General features: G+C 43.4%; 1 protein-coding gene across 1 annotated transcript in view; it reads left to right on the top strand.

Moving 5' to 3' along the window:
• ARNT2 (aryl hydrocarbon receptor nuclear translocator 2) overlaps window positions 1–22404 on the top strand; it is a 677642-nt gene that overhangs the window by 69178 nt on the left and 586060 nt on the right. The window contains exon 2 of the mRNA XM_078682932.1: window positions 1319–1380. The gene's annotated coding sequence lies outside the window, so the exon portion shown is untranslated. The remainder of the gene's footprint in view (window positions 1–1318; window positions 1381–22404) is intronic.

Genomic DNA, 22404 nt, shown 5'->3' with positions numbered 1-22404 from the left:
ACTTATTTGTACCTCTGTATGGCAGCTCTGTAATCATGATTTTAAGAAAAATCTCGATTTCATTGAGGCAAATGTATTTTTTTTTATCATTTTCACCTCTCAGAGCCCAAGTACTCCCCTGTATCGGGCACCTCTCATAGTCCTTCCCTAACCTGTGGATATTTTTCCACCATCCGAAAATTTTGATTGTCAAGATGCCAATTTTTTTTTTATTTATCGCCTTCATCAGCCAATCACATTTCTTGAAAAGTTCAAAATGTGATTTACTGAAATCACGGTTTTGGGATACGTGGCAAAAATATGCAAGGTTTTAAACCTTTCATGCTCAACCAGCACCCCATTTACTCACTAATATCGCAAATACTATTGCACCTATTTCCACTAAAACATAGAAGGCACGTTTTCTGAGTGAAGTTCTACAATTATGCCAAGATTGGTTTAAATCTGTGACCATTTGTTGCTGTAGTGGTGAGCAAAATTTCCTGTAGGAGCTAAAATGGGGGACCAACTGTTTTAATTCCCCCCTTTTCCTTTTAATATGTTTACCCTCTACAGAAGTACACAAAATGTGTCATGCCAGACCTTCACTTAGATACACTTTGCGAATGCCAAATTTGGTGCAGATTGTCCATATGGACCAGAGTTAAAAGTAAATGAAAAAGTAGCTTTTCAGTAGAAAGTGCAGTTGAACCATAACTACACAGCGGCAGTTTCTCCAAAATGGGAAGCTGCAGTCTGATAAGGAGTCATCTGGTCACCCATTACCACTCTTATGAGATGTAGAACATATCTTTTTGGTAAACTGTGTGTGGAGTACTGAAGTGCTCTGTCTATGAGCCTCTGTTGAAGAACCTCTGTTTATGAGCCTCTGGTTATGAGCCTCTTGTGAAGACCTGCAAGCCCAAGGCTTGGCTACTGCAACCACCTCAAAACTAAATAGGGCAGGGGAGTGCCATAATAAAATAAAGCAGTCTGTTTGCCCATATGATAGCCAAGAGATCATGATTTCCTTCAGATTTCATGTCCTCTCAACAGCACGCTTTTATTGTGCTTAACCTCTTTCGACACTCTTCCTTCACATTCTATGTTGGCTGAACACAATCATTGCATTTTACTACAGGTTTCAGTCTTCTTCGAATCTTCACTGTCTCTGTTTCTTTCATTTGCAGAGGCCTTCATCAGAGTAACATTTCCATGTCCTCTGTGGCCAGCATTCTTTTTTTAATTTCTTGTTGAATTTATCCTCCATTTCAACTTATCATCTCCTTGCCAAATATGCAATTTCTATCTAACTTTTGGTTTATTTTGTCTGACTTAGGTTCTCAAGTTGATCTTCCATATTCAAGGACATGGCAGCTCCTGCAGCTGTAAATCCTACTGGTAAGTACAGTGACATTGCTAATGTATTAGTACCCAGTTCTTGCTGTTCCTTCGTATATTAAGTACATCCATTTTGATTGAATGGGCACCTGTTTAAGGATACTTATAATTTTCTATAGAGATTGAGGGCCAAACATCGCCAGCAAAATGACCATGATGTTGTCATCGCTCACAGGTATAGCAACTATTGTTTGCTCCTTACAGTGACTTGGCTATTTTCGGACTCCTACAGTTATTTAGTCACTAGGCAGCATGGCCATTACCGAGTGCTAGTCAAAGGCCTTTTTACGGGGATTTGAATTTAGTTGTATTGTGAAATTGTGTATTGCAGTCCCATTTTCAGTGCTCACATAACAAAACATGAGCAGCTTTGCACTGTATGCAACTCTCTGATTTCATGATATAAGATAGCAAGTATCTTCTTAAAGAAAGTCCTGCTTGGAAAGGAACCAAATAACAGGCATTTAAAGGGTGAGACAAATTTTGGGACCTTGATGGTGTCGGGGTTGGCAATTTACCACTGGATGATGACTGAGTGTTTAGGGCTAGCAGCTCTTTATCAATAATCATTGGATAATGTATGGGGGTCAGGCAGTTAGATTTCTTGTATTGCCTATTGGAACTCGTCTGGGGCTTACAGTTAGGTCGATTCAACAAAAGAGGGGGGGACCAAGGAGCTTTTTAAGGTCCAGTATCCATGCTCCTAAATTATGAATGTATGCCAAAAAGGGGACACTGTTCCTAAAGCAAGGTGCAAAAGTCACCCGTTCAAAACTGTGCAAAAAGTCACCCATTTAAAAACAAGGGAAGAAGATAGAAAGAAAGAACAGGGATCCTAGGTAACAGACCCCACTAGTGATAGGAAAACCATGTGGTTGTCCTCTGTTGCCCTCACACACCCCGAAAGGTGTCATGCTTCATCATTGGGCAGTTGCTCCTCGTAGGGCCGGCGCTGCAATTCCCTACGGGTCCCCCCGAAGGGTCTCTTTATCGGAAATCTTTTAATAGGACTGCCGGTTGATGCATGTGGGTGTGTGGGGTGTGGGGAATGGGTTTGTTCATATTCAATTGAGGGTAATAAATTGACGTGCAAGTGTGATATAAAAGTAGGGTCACCATGCAGCGAAGGTAAATAGGTGTACCCAGAGTAGTCTCAACTGCTAATTAAAATCTAGCCCCAATGGCATACTATGCCCTGGTATAGAACGACATAGGTCAACCTGTTTCGCGCCTATATTGCCATAAGGATCGTTGGCGCTTCTTCAGGACCAGAACTATAGTGTGTAAAGTGCACGTGAAAGAAAACTAAAAATACCCTCACATAAATCAGGGCGGCGCAGTAACCTGTATGCCCAGCTTCTGGCTACAACTGCATGGTGGAACCGCTCCTGATCAGTACATAAATCAGGGCGGCGCAGTAACCTGTATGCCCAGCTTCTGGCTACAACTGCATGGTGGAACCGCTCCTGATCAGTACATAAATCAGGGCGGCGCAGTAACCTGTATGCCCAGCTTCTGGCTACAACTGCATGGTGGAACCGCTCCTGATCAGTACATAAATCAGGGCGGCGCAGTAACCTGTATGCCCAGCTTCTGGCTACAACTGCATGGTGGAACCGCTCCTGATCAGTACCCTCACATAAATCAGGGCGGCGCAGTAACCTGTATGCCCAGCTTCTGGCTACAACTGCATGGTGGAACCGCTCCTGATCAGTACCTGTGTTGCAGATTTGAAGTCCTACTTCTGAAGTAGTGGAATGACGCCCCCGCCGCCGCATACAGATATGTTCAATTCATTCCACTACTTCAGAAGTAGGACTTCAAATCTGCAACACAGGTACTGATCAGGAGCGGTTCCACCATGCAGTTGTAGCCAGAAGCTGGGCATACAGGTTACTGCGCCGCCCTGATTTATGTGAGGGTACTGATCAGGAGCGGTTCCACCATGCAGTTGTAGCCAGAAGCTGGGCATACAGGTTACTGCGCCGCCCTGATTTATGTACTGATCAGGAGCGGTTCCACCATGCAGTTGTAGCCAGAAGCTGGGCATACAGGTTACTGCGCCGCCCTGATTTATGTACTGATCAGGAGCGGTTCCACCATGCAGTTGTAGCCAGAAGCTGGGCATACAGGTTACTGCGCCGCCCTGATTTATGTACTGATCAGGAGCGGTTCCACCATGCAGTTGTAGCCAGAAGCTGGGCATACAGGTTACTGCGCCGCCCTGATTTATGTGAGGGTATTTTTAGTTTTCTTTCACGTGCACTTTACACACTATAGTTCTGGTCCTGAAGAAGCGCCAACGATCCTTATGGCAATATAGGCGCGAAACATGTTGACCTATGTGGTTCTATACCAGGGCATAGTATGCCATTGGGGCTAGATTTTAATTAGCAGTTGAGACTACTCTGGGTACACCTATTTACCTTCGCTGCATGGTGACCCTACTTTTATATCACACTTGCACGTCAATTTATTACCCTCAATTGAATATGAACAAACCCATTCCCCACACCCCACACACCCACATGCATCAACCGGCAGTCCTATTAAAAGATTTCCGATAAAGAGACCCTTCGGGGGGACCCGTAGGGAATTGCAGCGCCGGCCCTACGAGGAGCAACTGCCCAATGATGAAGCATGACACCTTTCGGGGTGTGTGAGGGCAACAGAGGACAACCACATGGTTTTCCTATCACTAGTGGGGTCTGTTACCTAGGATCCCTGTTCTTTCTTTCTATCTTCTTCCCTTGTTTTTAAATGGGTGACTTTTTGCACAGTTTTGAACGGGTGACTTTTGCACCTTGCTTTAGGAACAGTGTCCCCTTTTTGGCATACATGCTTACAGTTAGGTCGCAAAGCCCACTGGATCTTATCTGGAGGGCTTGGGATTTTGGTTTATTATCATTGCCCATTGCTGCTTTTTTTGGGGCCTGAGACTGACAGTTTTAGTCTCATTTCCTAATGGTAGTGACAGAACGATTTGCCCAGTTGAATCATGTACCTGGACTGACCTGGTAGTTTACCATTGTAATCCATTGCATGACATTTGGAGGTGGGCAGTTTGATATTCTTGTTCATTATATTATATATAGATGGTTGAGAGACCACTTTCTTCCTGCCTAGTTTTTGCATTTCTTTTTCTTTACCCATTATGTTAAGCCTGGAGAGAATTGTCCGGCAGATGAATGCCCATGCCCATTGCGTCTGGTCCATCATGAAAGTAGAGATTACACAGTGCATAGTTAGCAAACCAGACATTGTTTCCTCATGCCCATTTGATTGTCTGAAGTATTTAAGCATGAGGGTGTTCTTTCTCATTGTACAGTAGATTATGTCTGAGGAAACTTGCTGGCAGTTCAGTCTTTAAGTTTGAGTTGCCCGTGGCTAGCTAACTTCTAAAGGTGCAGTCTCGTTCTATGCCTTGTCGTATCTGTAGCTAATTCTCTCTGAAAGTAATCTCATTTGCCATACCTTAGCTGATCTGTAGATGCCTTGCATCTGAAGTACAGCTCTCTCTCCATGCCTTTTCTGATTTTTGGGTACTTTGTCTCTGAAAGCAAACTCTCTTACCATGCATTGATTGGGTTATGTAATTAGAAAGGTGAATTCATTCAGTGCGTTTTCCCATGTGTAGGTTTAGCTTGCCTCTAAAGGTGGCCTCACCTCCTTAATGTTTCCTATGTTTTAATGACTTCTCTGCAAACTGCCTTAAAGTGCTTCTCTGGCCTAGAAAGCCTCACTTCTCAAATATACAGTCTTCTAGAGACAGGCAAAAGTGGCCACTCTAAAGCTTTTATCTCGAAATAGTAGCAATCGAGGTGAAAGAATGACTACCTGGGGGCTATCACTAACTGTGACTCTTCGAGCATTGGAGTCTGAATCGCTATGGAAGCAAGATTTTACCATTTAATGGCTTTTAACATCATTGAACAAACAATTAAAAAGCATTTCCTTTATTAATGTTAATCAAATATTTAATAAAAGGAGCCATGCATGGCTAATAATGAATAGATATAAACACCTTTAGCCACCAAACTATTTGGCTGAAACATTTAAGGGCTGTTTAAACTAAATCTTCTACAAGTACGTTTTGGGCTATTTTCTGCCTATGATCTGTTGCCAAAATGGTCTGACAAGCCCCACTCAGGAACATGTGGAATAGGTTGTGCTTACAACAGAAAGAATCACTAATTCACTTACGTTGCACTTTTCTATTGAATGAATACAGATATTGGCTTCGTAATGTTTTTAGCTAGCATGGCAGTATGTCGAGCAGTAATTTTCTGTATGAATTTTATATATTTACATTGTTGACTGTCATTGTTCTCAAACTCTAACATAGCCCCCAAATCTCAAGGCTGCAGGGTGCGGTGGGAGGCGGTCACTCCTAGCGATTTTCTGGAAAAACTGTACAGCAGTAGCACTGAGGATCTGGCTACCTGCCTAGGAGGTAAATCGGATCCTGCTGAGATTCTCTTAGCTTTTAACCGTATAACAGCTCAGGTAGCAGTTAATCTGACTAGGAAAAGTAAAACAAGGCCTAAGAATTTGAAGAATTGGTTTAATAAAGCCTGTAGCAACTCCCACGCGGCACTCTTAGAGATTCTTAAAGAGCCTGGAAAGGATGCACAGAAGGTTGCGGAAGCTAGAAGGGTATATAAAAAGGCAATTAAAGGAAGAAAATTGGAGTTGAAAGACATGGCATGGGAGGAACTGACCAAAGTGAGTGTACTGAAAAGTAGCACTCAATTTTGGAAAGTAATAAATAGCCCCTTGTTTAATGAGACAGAAAACTTAAATCAGGATTGCCTTATTCCTCCAGATAAGTGGGTGGAGCATTACGGAGGCCTCTATAGTGGAACAGATGATTTATCTTCCGCGTATCAAAGTGATCACACTCAGTTAGGGAAGATAGTGTTTTTAGAAGAGGAAGTGCTGAAGGCCATTGAGTCCACGGCACATGGGAAAGCACCCGGTCCGGACGGGGTTCCGGCAGATCTTTATAGAGCAGATTCTCATTTATGGGCAAAGGTTTTAACTTCGGTTTTTAATGCAGCTACTATAGTGGGTCTCCCAGTGTCTTGGGGTAAAGCAGTCATTGTGCCTATATTTAAAAAAGGTTCAAGAGAGGATCCGGCATGTTATCGGCCAATCTCTCTTTTGGACTCAGCTGCAAAAATAATGGGGAAAGTAGTCTTGGAACGGCTGACAGATTGGCTGGAAGTGAACGCAGTCATTTCAGACCTACAGTACGGGTTTAGAAAGGGAAGAGGCACTGTAGGACAGTGCCTCAACTTACATCTTCTCATAGGTAAGTACACGGTCGCAAAGCAGGGGGACATACATCTAGCTTTTATGGATTTGTCCACTGCTTTCAACCTTGTAAACTGACAAACTCTGGAGTGCTCTGTCAGATATAGGACTGGACCCGGTGCTGATATCCTTCCTAGCGGATATGCATAAAGACGCAAGTGCAGCAGTACGCTACAATGAGGATGGGAGTCTGACAGATGCTTGGCCGGTAAAACGAGGAGTAAGGCAAGGTTGTATCCTTGCTCCTCTATTATTCACACTTTATATAAATAAGTTGGGCGAAGCTTTGATTTTATTATGTACGGACACCCCCAGAATTGGTCATAAAATGATACCTGCATTACTTTATGCAGATGATGCTGTACTAATTGCCAGGACTGCACGAGGTTTACAATCCCTATTAGACTGCTTCATTAATTTTATGGACTCCTTAGATTTAAAAACTAATTTTAAAAAGTCACATGCGATGTCACTAGGCAGTAGACGGGCGAAAGGGGCAGTGTTTGTCTGCAAGAGGTTGGAACTCAGTAAAGTACCCACCTTCCCATACTTGGGTATAGTTTTTGATGATAAACGGTCATGGGTCACGCAGCGTGCATTGAAAACAAACACACTAGCGAGGGCGACAGGGGCCCTGTTGGGCTCTGCTAAACATCTAGGCAGCAAGCCAATACCAGCCATTATGAAAATTTATAACGCTAAGTGTTTGCCCATGGCGTTGTATGGAAGTGAGGTGTGGGGCTACACTAATTCAAGTGAGATCCAAACGGCAGAAAACGTCTTTTTTAGGAAGGTTTTATCGCTCCCTCAATCCGTAGCGTCTTTTAATGTGCACGTAGACTTGGGAGTGGGTTACATTTCGGACCAGATTGCGGTAGCGCCACTATTAGGGTGGCTGAGAATCTGGGCGCAGAAAGGACCGAATCTAAATCAATTAATTATTCAGGATTGCCTGTCCCTAGATAAGGCCTCGGCGATACCATGGTTCCGATATATTAAAATGCAAACGGATCTAATGGGTAGCCCTGATCTGTATACAAACACTAGGGCCTTAGGTAAAATCATGATTAAGGCAGTGAAATCCCAATATCTAAATAGGTTGAAGGTACAGAGGGAAGAAGTGGAATTGGCTAAAGCGTCGGTGAGAAAGTTTGTTATGTTAAGCACGGGGAGAGAGATCCAGCCGTACTTGACATACATAAATAAGCCATTCCACCTGTTTGTTTTGCTAAGATTTCAACATGGTTTGTTGCCTTGGCTGTTATCTTTCCCTAGGGGATTTGCTAAAAGCGGGATGTTGGGGCCATGTCCGTGTGATAACAAGATGACCTTCATATGATCCTTTTTTGTAAATGTTATGATTTGCAGCGAAAGAAGTTCATCATCCCATTACTAAAAGGGTGTAATTTTGAACAGGCCCGACCAGCTTTGATTTATCTGCAAATGCTAGGATCTGTCGTGATATGTTTTGGGGTGGCGAGTTACATCACAGGGGCTGTGAGATGTCGCAAGAAAATGCTGCTACCATAATTATCCCCCTCTTTGCACTTTTTGCACGTAATTTATTAGATAATTTTTAAAATTGTATGTGAAAAATGTTGTTGTCTGATTTTTAAATATTACTCTGTTCGGGACAAACTTATTCATTGTATATATGTATTCACCATTTTATACTGTAATATATTTACTGTAAAATATTTTGCTGTGTAATTAGGACCCAGTGACATGATTGACTGTTAACAGGAATTTACTGTGTATGCTTTGATGGTTTTAAAATTTTTAACCGAATAAAGCTGAATTTTGACTTTGACTTTGACTGTCTTGAAGCACTACGCTCCACTGACCAATAATTTTGTAACCGTCTCCTTGAATGTCCATTCGTTTGACTATTTTCTGTGAAAGTCCAGTACATGATGCAAGTATTTGGTAGAAGAACTTTTATTAATGTCTGTTAACTGACTGTATTACTTCATAAACCCCTCTGTCTGAATTCCTTCTCTGGTTCTTCCGTCTCAAAGTTAATTGTTTTCTTTGGGAAATCTAATATTGTAGTAGAGGTATTCTGTTCTTTTATACCCCCTGCTCTGTAAAATTGATAAAGCAAGCTTGGAGTTACTGCTTCATACAACAGCTTCTGCGAGTTACCAAGCCAGTTCCAGGTCAAGAAAATGGTTAATTGATCACAGAATTACTGGGATATTCTGCTCTAATTTATCACTTCAGCAAATTTAATCTAGTATTCACATTTCACATGGACAGTCTGGCACACATTTGGGCGTGGTACCAAAAAGACTAGTAATATATGTAGGCCTCTAAGAAGCCTGCTGTGATGTTTCCATCACCAAATAACATTGATTACCTGTGTTAGCACTGTCAGTGCTGCTATTCACATGTGGCCTCCGCTAAACTCCAGTTAGGTGTATGAAACTGCTCTCTTTAAAGGCCTTCCCTCATTACCATTATGTTGAGACTATAATGCCATAAAAGTCTTTGAAGGACATAGCCAAAAAACTTCAGATGCCATGCAGCACTCATCATAATAATTCCCATAAACCTTTATTTTAGTTTGTAAAGCGCCTGGTTACACTAGCTAGTGTGTCCACGCGCTGAGTATTGCTGACTGACCGGTCTAGAAGCAAGAGTGCTGGGCAGGCTATACTACCTTCATTAGTCTCTCGGAAACAGGAAGGTTTTTAACTTTTTGTGGAAAACCGCTTCTGATGGTTCAAGTCGGAGCCACTGAGGTAGTCTGTTCCAGTGGGTAGAGGTCAATACTCTGAAAGATCGCCCTCCCATTCTAGCTCTGTGGAATCTAGGTACCTGGACTAGCCCGGTTCCACTTGATCTCAGCGATCTGGTAGGATGGTAGGGGTCCAGAAGATTATGCAAGTACGTGGGGCCCTTCTTCTGAAGGATCCTGTGGCCTATACAGAGTGCTTTAAAGACCACACGTTCTTTGACAGGCAGCCAATGCAGAGCTTTGAGTGCTTTCTTAGCTGACGCCCTCCTTGGGAGCATCAGAATTAAGCGGGCTGCCGCATTTTGTATGCGTTGCAGCCTCTGTATGCATTTAGTATTGGCTCCTAAATACAGAACATTTCCATAATCTAGTCTGGATGTAACTAAGGCATGGATCAAGGTCTGTCTAGCCTGTTGTGGCAAAACGTCCAGGGTTTTCCTAAGGACCTTCAGCATCCCAAAGCAAGTGCCTGCCACTTGTTTGGTCTGGTTCTCAAATGTGAGTTTGTTATCCAGCGAGATCCCTAGGTTTTTCACTGAGTTGCTGGGAGTGGGCAGCTCACCCAGTGCGGTGGGCCACCATGCCGAAGTCCACACAGAGGGAGCCCTACCCACAATCAGCACCTCCGTTTTGTTCCCATTTAACTTAAGGCAGTTATCGGCCATCCAAGCTGCAAGTTCCTGCATACACGTGTTGAAATTGGTGGCGCATAACTCTTTGGGCTGTGTCAAGGTTACCATCAGTTGCGTGTCATCTGCGTATGACACCACTTCTACCCCGAACCTGTCAGTGATGTCTGCAGCAGGTGCCACATACAGATTAAAAAGGTTGGGACTAAGGCTGGATCCCTGTGGTACACCCTGCTTAAGTCCAATTTCTTTGGATCGAAGGGGTCCCTGTGCTACTTGGAAGCTGCGGCCCGATAGAAATGATTCCAACCATTTCCACGCTTTGTCCACCACTCCTCCCATCTTCAGACACCGTAGCAGGGTGTGATGAGCTACGGTGTCGAAGGCGGCACTCAGATCGAGCATAATCAGTGCCGCTGTTTGGCCCTCATCCACATATTTCCTCAGGGTTTCAGTAGATAGAAGAAGGGCTGATTCGGTGAATGGAAAGCCCGAAACCCCGATTGGGAGTTATGGAATAGGCCATTGGCCTCAATATATGCCGACAGCTGTTTATTAACGGCTTTTTCCGCGATCTTTGCGAAGTATGGGAGAAGAGAAATGGGTCGCAGGTTCTCAAGTTGTTCCGTGCTGATGTTGGGTTTTTTTTTTAGCGGAAGAACCACTGCCTTTTTCCATGCTTTGGGCACCTGTCCTGAAGCAAAGGAGAGATCTAATAAGTGTCTAATGTGTGGCTCAAGTATTTCCACACTACCGTGGAGTGTTTTGGGGGGGTGATGGGTCAGATGGGGAGCCTGATTTAATACTACCAGCAATCTGGCATAGGGTCTCCCGAGAGGGGACCTCAAATACTGTAAGGTGATCCCTGTCCAGGTGAGTGGGGGTGACATTAGTGTAGCATCCTTCCCTAGCTGTGTCCGGAAAGGTGGCGTAGATCTTACGCACTTTATTGGCGAAGAACTCTGCAATCTGATTGCAAGATTCTACTGATCCCATTTCCGTGGAGGTGGTTAGCTTGGACAGGTCCGATAGCTCTTTATATACCAGGAACAGTTCCTTCATGGAATTATCAGCTCCCTCAATTCTATTACAGTAGTAGTCTTTACGGGCCTTTCTTATTAAGGCATGATATTCCCTCAGACTAGTCGTGTAGGTATTTCTCTCCAGCTCGGAGAAGCTTTTTCTCCACATCCTCTCCAGGTGTTTGCATTCAGATTTCTTGCCCCGAAGTTCATCATTGAACCACGGGGCGGATTTAGATTGTCTCCGAGGGGCGTAATGCACCCACGGTGCCGTACAGTCTAGGGCTTCAATAATCCGCCTGTCTAATACCTCACAGGCTATCTCCACTCCCTCACCACTGGGTGGTCCACCCTCGGCAAAGGCCTTGTTAAATGCCTCCTTCGTGAATTTTGCCCATTTCCGGCGCATGTTTTTGGTGCTGTTCTCACCCTGTGTTGTGAGTTCAGGTACTACCGCTCTAAACCTGACTAGATAGTGGTCTGACCAGGTCACGGGGGTTGGGTGGGCAACAACCAGCATGTCCCAGTTCGCAAAAATTGGGTCTAAAAAGTGGCCATGGCAGTGGGTAGGCAGATCAGATTTTAATATTAGTTGGATTCCGGCTAACTCCTGCCGAAGCTCCTTTGCTTCCCTGTTAATCGGGTCGTCAAGATGAAGGTTTAGATCTCCCAGTAGGAGAAGTCTTTCATATCTCAGGGCAGGTTGCGTTAGGCTATCAATCAGATGTGCTGAAAACCGTGCCCCAGGCCCTGGCGGTCTATATGTCTAGAAACCTTTGAGAATATGATTGTGGGACGCAGAGATGGAGAAGAAGCCGGTCTCACTATCCACAATATCTGTGGGCCGTAAGGTACATACGAGCACCTGTTTATAAATTATAGCGATTCCTCCCCCTCTCCCCAACTGCCTATCCATTCTGAGAATTCCAAACCCCATCGGGAGTGCGGCTATGATGTCTGATGCAATTAACATTGCTCCGATAACTCTTTGTCAATAGCTTAACGTTATTGGGTTCTTACTTAACACTTTTCTAGGACCTGACCTGTCCTCCACTAAAGAGAGAAAGAGGGAGGGAGACGAAGCATTGACATAATTAATTGGATATTTCTTTTCAAGTTGCGGCATATTGGCATGGCAGTTTTGAGGTTTCAAGTCCTCGTGGTGTGGAAAAGTAAATTTTGTCATGTTCTATGTCCCTACGTGTCATCCATCATATGTTATGTGTGCATGACCAATATGCATATGTTATTCCCCATGTCCGATTCAAGACGCAATTATAGTTGTGTCCACCTCTGGTATGTCATCTCCCAGTCCTCATGAGTAATATGAGTATCAGGCCTATGTAAAGTTATGTTGCCACGTTTCTCAGTGTGCACGTTAATTCATTGAAAGTCCCCGTTTCTAGGCCTCAACAGGGCCCGGACACCAGATTCAGCTCCTGTCTCCTGAAGCCTCGCTGAGGAGGGATACAGCCCCCACCTGTATCCTCGACCTTTCGCTTACTTCCTGCCTCGCAGTGCCCGGTGCAGCTTGGCTCTGCCTCTGAGCCTGCCAAGACTATGTTATGATTCCAGCTATCAGTTTAGTCCTCCTTCCCTGCATTCCTAAGCTACTGAATCGCATCAATAGTTTCCGTCATTGTCTAGCCTATTCGGCCCCATGATAAGAGAAATACTGTATTTAATGGTCATTTAATATTCTTCATCACGCACTACATGTAGAATAAATGCATGCTCTAGCCTTAGAGTCTGTTAGCTTTTCCCCTCATGACTTCTAGTTCATATCAACATGTTCCCTAAACATTAGATACCAGATAGGGTTTAGGTACATGTCGCTCCGACCCTCCAGACTTTAGTCTCTGCTCCTAGCACAGAGTTCATAGCCCCCAGCTTCTCCTAGTAATACGTCATTGCCAAGTTTGCGCGCACCACCAGGTTAGAGGTCCCGGCTCCTTAGGTAGCCCCCTCCAATGTTTCCGCCCATTCATGACATATTCTGTTACATTTGCATCACATGTCTATGTGCACACCCAGTTACACCCTCTTTAGCCCTTATCTTTCGCGACTGTTTCGCGTCATGCCTCTTGCTCCACCCACTGCTACGCCTACTGCAATGTAATGCTATGTGTTCACGTTATGTATATATGCTCATGTATTGTTATTAAAAAGTGTTCCCAGTCCCGATCCTGTTGGTGAGCCATTCTAGACCCTGACCACGGCAGCGCTGCCAGGCTTGCCATCCTATTCTGTGCAGGTTGTCCTGTTCCTGTCCTTATGCTGTAATAAACCTGCAAAACTCCTACTACCTCGAATTTTGACTCTTATTTATTGAGCTATCTGTTATTCATTCATTCATTCAAAAATAGATCCGGTATTATTTATTTATATACCACAGTGGCATCCGGCATCCATTCAGTTTCTCTGGTTCATGTCCAAATAGAGACCCTTGCATCGATGTCTGACTCTTTGTTAGAACCACTGAAGAGATCTGCGCACAAAGAACAATCCCATCTAAAGGGATTTTGGACTCTCTTTCCTGGTTGTTTGGGATACCTGCCCTCCTCAAGGGTTTATACCTTATGGTCATCTGTTATGTATAGTACAGTGAGTCCTGCCTTCCTTAAGAGAAAGAATGGCTGCATCCTTGCAGACAGCACAGCAGCCATGTTCTGTTTGAACAAGAAGTGGGCGTTACATTTTACTGTCTATGCCAGTTAGCTGGTTATCTGTGGAAATGGGTGAGTATTTATCCAGGCAGACAAACCGAGCACGGTTGAACCATAGCATATGCATCAAATATTTCTTCAGTCTGTGTTCTGCAGATGGGTATTTCCGAAGACCGGTGTGCAACAAAGCACACTCACTGGTGTCCTGATTTTGACTCTTTTCTGGTAATCGTTCAATAATCCTGACACACACCTAGAAATGTTATGTTGTTATTACTGCCTGTCTGAATAAGCCTGGAGTAAGTAGGTAGGGGCAATTCCATATTCTATTTCCCTATCCTGCTCCTTGATGGTATCACAATCTAGACCTTCCTTTATTTATGCATGAATCATTTGAACTTCTAACTGTATGTAATATTTACCTTGTGACATGGAAAGCAGCCTTGTTTTGGAGGATTATTTTGCCAATAAAATTTGGATGTCTTTGAGCTGTCTCTGATGAATCAGTGTTTGGTCTTGCCTTAAGACAAAGTTGTACTCTGACTAGTTCTCTCTTTATTTCTAAGGTTTTAACTGAGTTTTAGTTTAAGTAAGACATTATTAGTTCACACTTTCAACCAGGATCTCTATTATCAGAGGAAAGTTTGACATCCGGTTGTTTCTTTCACTCTTTCATAAAATCCACACTCGTTGCACTATAGTAAAGGAAACATCAGTGGCTTTTCAAAGGCATGTGCACTTGGAAGAAATGTGTAGGGCATACATCTTCACAATACCTGTATGCCCTTTTTTATGGATTACTCAGTCTACTCGTCTTCCTGCAAAGGGACATCTTTTAGTCCGGACTTATGGCCTAACCCAATTGCTTGAAGACTTGCCTGAATATATTATGTGTTACTTACCTAGTATGCTGGGGGGTGAGAGGGGCAGTGGAATTGAGTGCCTAACCAGTGTGGAAAAGAGGTAGAGCAGAAGTAACTGAATATAAACGTGTTCATGATGATTCCTGTACCTTCAGTTCTGTTCTCTCTACATAACATCACCCACCCATTCAATAACAAATGATACCCTTCAATAATTGATGGCAGAAAATTGGCAGAAAATTCATCGGTGGTCTAGGTTAGGAGAGCAGGCAAGACACAGATAGACATCATGGTTGTCTGCAGGAAAAGTGGACACTCGCGATCGGTTTACTTTGAAACATTCTTAAAGTAACAGCATGTCTTGGAGAAACTTTTTACCCTTCTCCCTGAATGGAGTGCCAGTGTTAGCACCCATTATGGAAGGAAGAATTGCAAGAATTAAGAGACCTACAACCGCAGTGAAGGTGATTCTTCCATTTTCATAAAGGCTTGGATAATGTTTAGATATATTGTCTGTTATCCTTATCAATTTTCCAGAGTTCTCAGTTTGTAGTTATTTGACTTTTTGTTCAGTGTGAATTTATTTGGCTGGCCAAAATCCTACTCTTATCTTTGGTGTACTTGAGGTAGAGACGTTTATCTTAATGCTTCAGAAAAGCTCCTTTTTTCTGATTGTTTATATATATATGTCTTATAATTATCAGGGATGTGGAATTCCTACAGCCTTGCGGTCAAGGGCAACACGTTTTCATATGTATTTTGTCCTTAGGACAAGTAGGCCCAACCCCCTGCAGCACAAATACTTTGGCTGCCAGTTTGCAGTTCCACATTATGGATCAGGGAAGGGCATTGTCTTTAGTTAAGGTAATATTTGTTTCCATATGTTAATGCTGTTCAAACTTGTTGTTATGGTTCATTAATTGAAAGCCTTTATTATTAGGGTAAGTGCTTAAATAAATGTTGTAAACTCTGATTGCACTACTGACAGTGGTTCCAGTATAAAAATGTGTACACACGTTTTCAAAGTTTAGCAATATGAGGCTATGTATAATGCTCCCTGAATGCTCTCTGATTTGATGCAAATATTTGCGGAAGCTTGAAAGCAAGATTGATGATTCTTTGTTTTCTTTTTTTTTTAAATTGAAAACAACTCCAATACAGCAAACGATATACGTTACCCACCGGAATAACAGAAAAAAAGAGAGCATAAAAATAAATGCAAAAAACACTTGTAATAAAATAATGTCTTAAGCCTAGGTAACAAGCAAGAAAGAAAAAAAAAGAGAAAAAAAAAAGAAAAAATAATGCGGGCATCAAATAATGTCAGACATAAAATTTTAGGACATTCAAACTGAGATTACTGCATCGCTCCAAGCGGTGATTGGGGACCAGATTTTTTCGCCTCGTCTTTTGGATTTCAAGCCCCTGGTGGCATATATTGCTGTCTCCTGATTATATACACTTAGGAAACGAGTTAGCCACATCTGGAAACTCGGAGAATCACTATCTTTCCATCGTGCAGCAAGTATAATTCTGTATACCGCAGTTCCAATAAAAAGAATAGCCTCCTCATTCGGATTTAACTTTAACGTGCTATCATACCCAAGCATGCAAATAGTGGGTGATACAGGAAGTTCTCGTCCGAAAACCTCCTCCCAAAATTCCCATATCATTTTCTTACATAGTGTAAGCTTATTACATTCATAAAACATATGCAGAAGCGTGGCCGGTCCATAATTACACCTTGGGCAGTGATCATTAGATTTTTTACCCCACAAGTACAATTTCTCTGGGGTATAGTAAAGATTGTATATTGTTTTATAAAGTTGTGCTTTTAGACTCGTGGAGAGTAGCAATTGTGATGTCAATGCTAAGACCTTATCAATGTCAACGTCTGGATTATCAAGTTTACTTGTCCATAGAGTTTCAGTGTGGTCTAAATCGTCAGGCATTTTTTCATGAAGGAGGGTGTATATTGTGCCAATTCTATTGGAAGGCCTGAGGATGTTCTCGATAAGAGGTACTCTGCCCCAGCTTATAGTAGACATTTTAGAATTTACGGCAGCTCTTACTTGATAGAATTTTAGATAGTCCGTCACAGGTATATTAAACTGATTCTGAAGGGTATAAAAGCTAGACTTCATATCTGTGCCTAAAAAATCTAGAAGGGAGATTATTCCCTTGCTTTCCCAGCTAGTAGATATCATATCGTTCACATTTTGTGGAAGCAGAGATGAGCGCCCGAGCGGGGTATAGCGGTTTAATTTAGGGATTTGCATATGCTTTTCAATTTTTGACCAGACTTTCCATGCACCAGTGATAATTTTAAATTTAACTTTTTTGAAATAGCTGGGCTCGAGTTGTTTTAAGAGTAATCCTCTGGCTCTGTGACCAAGGGCTAGTTCATATACTGAGGGTATGTCTGACTCGTCCAAATTGGATGCTGGATTAATCATTGGAGCGAGTTGTTGAAGAAAGGCTGCCCAAAAGTATAGGAGTAATTGCGGAATTGCAAGTTCCCCTCTGTCATATGGTAAGGATAAAAATTTGAGTGACCTCCTAATCTTACCGTATTGCCAGACAAATCTGGAAATCTGGGAGTCCAGGACTTTAATAAAATTGCCTTCAACTAATAGAGGGATTGCACGAAATAGGTACAATATCTTAGGAAAAACAGTCATTTTAATATAGTTCCCCCTCCCTATAATAGATAGATGAAGACTATTTACTCTTAAGTCCTGTCTGAGTTAATTAGAGGTTCATAATTGAGTTTCGTAATATTTTGAACCTCAGTGGTTATGCAAACCCCTAAATAAGTGGCTATTTCAGTTCTTCTGATGTTCATACATTGTATATTTCCTGTACATAATATGACCGTTTTGCTTTTGTTGAGGGAGTATCCTGAGTAGGATCCGAACAAATGCGTAATCGCCTCAATCTCAGCAATGGCCACCTCTGGGTCTGGTGTTAGAACTGCGACGTCGTCGGCGTAGGCTAAAACTTTTGTTTCATATAATCCAGTCACCACTGGTTTAATTCTGGTATTATATAGTAGTTTTAGTATCAGGGGGTTGATGTAAAGGGCAAATAATATCGGTGAGCCCGGGCCGCCCTGCCTAGTTCCTCTTGATATGTTAATGGTGCCCGATTCGTACCCCATGATTTGAAGTTTAGCCTTCGGGTCGACGTACATAGCTTTAAGTGATTTAATAAAGCGATACCCAAAGTTATAGTGTTCTAAAATAGCCCACATGAAATCCCACGAAACTCTGTCGAATGCCTTCTCGGCGTCGAGAAGAATCATTGACATCTGGCCGCCCGTTGCTGACATAATATCAAATAATGAGATTGTTCTGCGGATATGATCAGTGGTACCCTTCCCTGGGATAAAGCCATGTTGCCACGGGCTGACCAGATGCGCAATGACCCCCCTTAGCCGGTTGGCCAAAATTTATGCGTATAATTTCGAATCAGAGTTAATCAGTGAGATTGGGTGGTAGGATGAAGGGGAATCTGTGGGTTTTCCCTTTTTGGCAAAAATAAAAATATTTGTATCTTTCCAAGATACGGGTGTACTTCCACTCCATTGTATTCCTAGAAATAAATCAAGTAGCAGAGGTAGTATAAATTTGCCTAAAATCTTGTATAGCTCCAGCGGTATTTTGTCTGGACCTGCTGCTTTCTCCAGGGCCAATTCTGCCAGTGCAAGTTCAATCTCTGCTAGTGTGATCTCCTTTTCAAGATCGTGCTTAGTAGTATTATCTAGACTATTATCTGTACAGGTTAAAAAGTCATTCAGAATTTTTTTAGTATCTTCACTAGTGGGAGCAATATCATTTTGATATAAATTTTGATAATAGCGTTGAAACACCTCCACTATATCTTCTGTTTGAATATATTCTTGGTCATTCTCTTTTATAGATGAGATTGCATTATAGGAGGCCCTTTGTCTTGTTCGTAAAGCTAGTTGTTTACCAACTTTTTCATCATTTTCGTAGAGATTTTTTTGATGTGTTCTAAAAAGTTTCGGCGGACTTCTGAGTTAATCCCTTGTTTAAATCGGTTTTAAGAATTAATATCTGGCGAAGTAGGCTTGACCCATCTATTCTTTGTGCAGTTAGAGTTGTGTGAGCAGCTTCTAATCTGGCTAGTTCCCCTATTTTCTTGGTATATTCAGAGGTCTGTTGCTTCTTAATTCTTGCTACTTAGCTTAGAGTCTCCCCCCTAAGAGCCGCTTTAAAACAATCCCATACAATATTTCTGGGAGAGCTATACCGATTTATATCGAAGTAGCTCTGAGCCCATTTTCTGATAAAATTAATATAGTCACTATTGACCAATAATTTTCTATCAAACGTCCAGATAAATGGTTTTCTGGTAGTACAGGTTATATTAATAGTGAGAGCCAGGGCGTTGTGATCCGAGATTAGCTTAGGATATTTAATAATAGCTGCTAAACCCGAAATATGTCTAGTTGTAAATATATTGTCGATTCTGGTATATTTATTATGGGGGTGTGAAAAGAATGTGTACCCGGGGTCCCCCTGATGTTTAAGGGACCAAATATCAACAAGATTGTGGCTGGTTGTGAGTGAGCTGATTGCCTTAAATACTCTTGGTTTCTGACCGGAGTAGTTATGCTTAGTTAGGTCATTATAGGAAGAGCCAAGTGCGATATTGAAATCTCCTGCAAAAAGAAGTGGGCCGGGCCAACTAGCCAGCTCCAGTTCAAGACTCTCAAAGACCGAGGGATCGTCTAGGTTTGAGCCATACACTGAGCAGATGGTTACCCCGAGAGAGAGCTCTATTATTACCCATGTGCCATGTTGATCCAGAGCTTGGCGTATAGGTTTCCCTAAATGGTTCTTACCTAATATGGCTACCCCCCCTGGTATTAGTCGTTTGGGTAGTGGTTGCCAGAACGCTATAACCTTGAGTTTTGAGTACATTTCGTTTCTCCCAGGGTAGGTGGGTTTCTTGAAGACATATAATGTCTGAAGAGTTCCGTTTGATTATCTCGAACAACCGCCCCCCGTTTATCTCTATCATGTAGCCCTGCTTCATTCCAACTACAAATAGTTACCCTCCCTATGAATCAAAATAGTTTGATCCCTTTAGTCTATCAATAAACACATTACTTCCTTTGAACAGGATTCTTGCCCCCATACATTTTATACTGTTATTTGTTATTGCTTTGTTGTGACTCATCATATTACGGATGCTCACTGTGCGATTTATTTGACATGGAGTTGTTTTCGTTTTTGTTGTTCTGTTCCCCTTCCCACCCAGCCTCCCCTTGCTCAACCCACCCGTTCCCTCCCCACTTCCTCCCAAATTAAGGCAAAAAGACTCCGTTAGAGTCTAAATGTGATGGGGGTGCAGCCCGCTATCAGGTCCCAACCAATATGCGGGAGAGATAAAAAAAAGAAAAAATCAAGAGAGCTCTTTAGTTAATATTGTAGATTATAGTAAGTAATCATACGCGCTATCATTCAGAGTGCTTATCCTGGCTAATACTGTATATGTGACCAACACCTCGTGTGATACTATACAATTAGTGACCCGCCAGCCCCTCAAAATGCCAACATTAATACTGGCAGACAGCGTTCAAAGCATTCAATATCAACTAGTCGTCAGGCTGAAGTTAAATCCCTTCCACTGATCATAAATTTAGAAAAAGAATATTATTCTTCTGCATTCGTTAATAGGATTATTTCAGGCTGTCAAGATATTCTTGTGCCACAATCTCAGAGACAAAAAACTTTGTCTGGCCCTCGTAAATAACCCTGAGGCGTGCAGGATTGTTGAGATACACCGTTGCTTTTTTGTCCTGGAAAGGTTTTATAAGTTGGCGCAGCCTCCACCTTCTCTCGACGGTGGTGTGACAGAAATCGGGACGTGAAAAGTATGTGATGCCTTTGGAGGTATGCTTTGCTTTGGGTCTGGCCTTCTCAAACACTGCCTGTCTGAGCAAAAAATTGCCAAAGTATACTAGGATAGCCCTCGGGTATGCTCCAGGTTTGGCAGGAGTTCTTAGGTGTAGAGGCATACGATGGGCCCGCTGGACTTCGGCGTCCCAGTTCCAGTTGGAAAGCTCTGAGAGGGAGTCCCGAAAGAGGTTTACCATAAAGGTACGAGTCTTCTCCCTCGCTTTTCTCAGGAACCCCCAAAATGCGCAAGTTGTTTCTGCGCAGGCGGTTTTCAAAATCTTCCAGTTTCCATCTGATGTCCCCTATCTGTGCTTCATTTGCCTCAACCCGCTCTTGCATGGCAACCACTTCTGTCTCGTTAGCGAGGGTTCTGGCCTCAACCTCTGTCAGACGGTCCCCGAAAGAACTACACGTTTTGACCAGCTTTCGCACTACACCTTGTACCTTGCGGAGTGCTGCTTGGGCCCTACGCCCATCTTGTGAGGTCTCTTCGTGATGCGCAGCTATCGCCTGTAGGACTGCGTCGATAGATGCAGGTGCTGGAATTACAGGAGCTGCTGGAATCACTGGGGTCAATTGTTCGGTGTGAGTATGGTCCCAGTCTAAACCTGCCCCATGAGACTTCTTGCCCCGCTTGTTGGCCGTTTTTTGTTTTGCTTTAACAGTCAAGGGTTCCATTCCACCATCGGACATACTATCAGATTCATCTGTTAAGTAAGAAGCTGACGAGTTGCCCCACTCCGCTGCAACTTCAGCCTCATCCGAAAAGGAAAAGAAATCGCTGGCTTCCTTTTCGGGATCATTATGTATAGTGCTGATTTTGTCATGATTACTCCTAGCGTTAGCTGATGCACATCCCTCAGCATTAATCAAACCCTGGTCATTGTTGGAGTCCTGGCTAGGGTTTGTGGTTATTGAAACAGATTGTTCGGAAGTGTCATGCCCGCTAGTACCAATGCCAGCTTGCTGCACTGTTTGATCATTAGCTGGACCCATCATCTCGCCTGCCCCCAAATCACTGCTCTCACTCAGACCGAGGTCTCCTTCTATTGTAAGGGGCATCTCATAGTCAAAAATTGCCACAATGTTACTATTCATGCTTAGATTTGTGGTTGCGCTCACCTCGGGGGCTGCTGATGCTGATGATGAGATTGAGGAGCCTACTGCCATAGCGGTGTCTTCAGAGCCTTCTCCTTCAGCAGTTTTGTTACCCGTTATCGTCGTTAGTGAGATTGGGGTAGTTGAGAGGGTGGGTGTGGGAATATTAGGGCTGTTTGGACTGCAGGCGTGTGATGCCTGACGCTGCCTCTCCTGACCCGGAAGCGTATTGGAGCCTCTCCACATGAGCTCCACTACAGTCGGTCCCGTGGCGTCCTTCCTCATGTCTTTCCTTTGGGCCGCTCCGGCCGGCTTGGAAGTATCGGGTGCTGTGGGTGCTGCTTCATTCCTCCTGTGCCGCACAGATGCATCTGCCTTCTCGGCCTTCTCAGCTTTATCGTGTGCCACGGGCAGTCTCTCTGTACCACGGCGCTCCGCGGCCTCGCGCTGAGCCTGCCTCGCCGCCCTCGCACGAGCGGCTGCCGAAAGGGGAGGTTGAGCAGCGACTTTTGGAGCCATCGCTGCTGAAGCCTGCATTCCGACCTTGTGGATCTCCGCGGTCGCTGTGCGGTAAGTCTGGCAGAAGCAACAGTCAGGTTTAGGTGTAGATATAGATGACAATGAGCCTTGAGCAATATGTTTTGTGACTGCCCAGCCGATATTCGAATAGCAAGCCCAGATAGCGCGGCGCGTGGGTGAATTCAGATCCATTCGGCTGTGCTCAGTTGCGATCACCACCCTGCGCTATTTCTTGTGTATT

This window comes from Lissotriton helveticus, chromosome 3_1 (genome assembly GCF_964261635.1).
Source record: "Lissotriton helveticus chromosome 3_1, aLisHel1.1, whole genome shotgun sequence".
NCBI lineage: Eukaryota > Metazoa > Chordata > Amphibia > Caudata > Salamandridae > Lissotriton > Lissotriton helveticus.
The sequence above is the reverse complement of the archived record's forward strand: the minus strand, read 5'-3'. Positions and strand labels throughout refer to the sequence as shown.